The 3,227-nt window shown below is 40.8% G+C and overlaps 1 long non-coding RNA gene across 1 annotated transcript; it reads left to right on the forward strand.

Moving 5' to 3' along the window:
- Positions 1 to 1,251: 1,251 nt before the first annotated feature.
- Positions 1,252 to 3,080, forward strand: LOC111247340 (uncharacterized). The gene is made up of 3 exons (XR_002672093.2): positions 1,252 to 1,415; positions 1,607 to 1,641; positions 2,237 to 3,080. It is a non-coding gene; the product is annotated as an uncharacterized LOC111247340 (long non-coding RNA).
- Positions 3,081 to 3,227: the final 147 nt, after the last annotated feature.

The following is a 3,227-nucleotide window of genomic DNA, read 5'->3' on the forward strand; positions in this document are numbered from 1 at the left end:
TTTTTCCAATAAAAACAGCTTGAGTATTTTTTTTGATTCGACTAAATGACTTAAACAGGATATGCATGTGTTCAGGACGTGAGGCTAGAAGTTGAATGCATGGATATTTGTGCTGAGTGGTCCGGTGCCGAGAATTTATGTTTTCGACGTCGATACTTTCTGTTTCAGTGGATTATACTGAAGTGGAGGGAACCAATCGAACTTCAGGTCGGTGCCTCACGAATTAGTCGTACTATTGATAGCGCGAATTCGCATCTTCTGAAATCTACAAAAAGACTGCTGGCTGTAAAAACAATTACCTCGGTATCACCACCAGCCTTTATCCTACTCGACCCGACTCGGGCTGAAGGAAGTTCTAGCAAACTCGATGACTACCAGTGCTTGCATAAGGAAACATAGTTGAGCGGCCGCGTTTATTTACTTAGAAGAAAAGTGTTCCCGATAACTTTTGAGAGCTTCACTCGGCTGCCTGGTGATAACCTTCCAATGCAGACTCCTTCTTTTGGAGTAAACTTGACGGATGAGGAAGTCATAGGTTAAACGCAATAAGCGGCTTCCAAGTCGCTGGTTAAACTTCAATGTGACATAATTGTGTTGGCTATCGTCATTTTCTACCACGAAAAAGAAAGCTTGCCTAAGATCAGGGGTACAATTTTGTTTTGGCCATACTTTTTGGCGCTGCTATTGAAAGTATCAGGCGAAAATTAACATTGTATCTTGGTCTAATCAATGCGTGTACAAATCTATACGTATAATGAAAGACAAATTCAATGTAAGCAATAGTGATTTCCGTATTCAGTCGTGGAAATGCGTACAGGTATTACTAACATGGCAGGTAATTTTTCTCGCTGATTTAATTTCTAACAAATTGCTTTGAATCGCCCATGACCATTTGTGGCAGCATATGAGCTGGATAAACATATATTCAAAAAATATGCTACCATGCAGTAGAAATGCTCGGATATATGTTTAACATTAGAAATAACAAATTGAGAGTATGCAGTCGGTATCTCTTGCGTCGATCTGCCTTTCGATTGATAATATCATCTTCCTAAAGTTACCAAAATAAAACGTTGGTCAATATTCTTTGTTTATATATATATATATATATATATATATATATATATATATATGTATATATATATATGTATATATATATATATATATATATACGGAAAGAAAACTTCCGCGCTCGTTTATTAAGAGAGACATTTCCAAAGCACCGCACCTTTTTTGATCTAGTAAGTAATTATGTCATGTATCCTCTATAAATCCAAAAAATGTAAAATGGTTAAGGACGGTCGTGTGGCTGAAACACGTCTTTTTAGGCCATCCTTTCACGCTTAAGTAGTAGGATTCGGAGTAGACCCAGTAACAGGACAATAACGAGATGGTTGTTTCTCTTCACACTCATGGTAAGCTGTAATAATGCTCTATGCGGTCGTGCCGCATTTAGATTACCCTGTATGTAGACAATGTTCGACTAAACAAGCCAAAGTGGTACACGTAAATGACTTGTGTATGGATAAATAAACAAGTCAGATCATTTAGCTTCATATTTATGTTACATATCCGTCTAAATGCATTTGATATTTCGTTGTTTTAGAGCATTTCGACCAACTTTCATCTTCAGGTCTTCAGGTAAGTGTTCTAATTCGACCGCTCAATTCCAATGAAAGTGTTCAAGATTTGCACTTACCAACACTTTCAAACGGCCCAAACCTGTACTCGACAAAATCATTTAAACAGTAGAAGCATGGTGTTTATGAAAAGTTTACGCGCAAAAACAAATGCGTCCAAATAAAAAAAGCCTGAACTGCCCGTTACCTTCGCATTTCTTTTTCACAGCTTAGTGTCGGAGGGTCTCGGAGCTTGTGTCTACATTGACTGCGGATCGTGTTATTAAATCTGACTAAAAAACACGCGCTACTCGCTCGCTAATCGTGGTCTAGTAATTTCTATCCATTTACTTGGTGCCATCCCATGCAGATAATGTCTTCGATCTAATCTAAAAAGATATAGTGATAATATATATTATTATTATAATTTTAGACGCTCTAACTGACATTGATACTTCCAGATGATATATAAGAAGACGTCTATTTGTTAGCATTCTATTGTTGTGGCATGATTGTGTGCTGCGTTGCTAGATCAGTCGACTGAGTCGCGATGTTTGTTTTCGTCTCTAAAACAGTTTGCTCTTTTCTCTGTCTGATTCCCCGGTGCATTGTTCCAGGTGAACACCTAAATGTTTGGTAAGATAGAAACGAAAGATGCCCTTTCGATCCGCGGTGAACCCGTCGAGGAGTCTGCTTGGAGGACCTTGTTCGCGAACGTTAATGGCTGCACACGCCAGCTGTGACACTACTGACTTCCCCTTGCCCCATTAGTTACGTTGGCCCAACTGACCCCGCGCGGTCGCTAGTTGCGCCATCTGCAAATGCATCAACGGATCAGGGAACGGAAAAGCTTGGCACAGCGCAGGTGACGGAGTCAAGGGGAACAGCGGAAAACGACTGGTAGAAGCAGCACAATAAACAACGGCAGGACGATACACGTCAACGCAACATCCTACAACGACGACTACTGGCTCACTGAACGACGAAAGAAAGAAGCACATACGAGATAAGCGTGAAAAATGTCCCTGTGTGTCATGTGCCCCAGCAGACAAGAAGGCCGTGCCTGTTTCGCCTGGAACTCGCAGCCGTGTGTATCTCCCGCTAAACGATAAAAGGATCCTAGTAGCGTGGGCGATGGCAGCAGCAGTAGCAGCGACTAAAGCATGAACAATCGCAGGCAACAAGCATTGTTTAGTTAATAACTGGGATCGCTGAAGTCAGAGAACAACGGCAGCGTCCGGCTTACGTTCCTGCTGGTCGCTATAGCTGTGCGCGTATTCGCACGTACCGTCGGATTTACAAGACATAAACAGTGGATCATTGTGATGCTGGTGTTGATAGTTGTGAGGCGATGAGGAAGAACAATATATGAGACAGGCATAAGACAAAAGATGAACTCCACAGGGCTATCACTTGGGGAGGGTATACGTTAAAGGGTTATGTCGATGGTCGAAGATTAAATCTTCTAAAAGCTTTAACGCTATTTTGAGCTCATTGTAAAAAGCAACGCTAATCATCTTATGAACCAATATGAATTATTTACAGGTTGGCCAGACCAGATATGTGGTTCAAATTTTCAAATTGCTGAGATTCTATTTGACCTATATA

Source organism: Varroa destructor, unplaced genomic scaffold (assembly GCF_002443255.2).
Source record: "Varroa destructor unplaced genomic scaffold, Vdes_3.0 BEIS01000003.1, whole genome shotgun sequence".
Classification (NCBI taxonomy): domain Eukaryota; kingdom Metazoa; phylum Arthropoda; class Arachnida; order Mesostigmata; family Varroidae; genus Varroa; species Varroa destructor.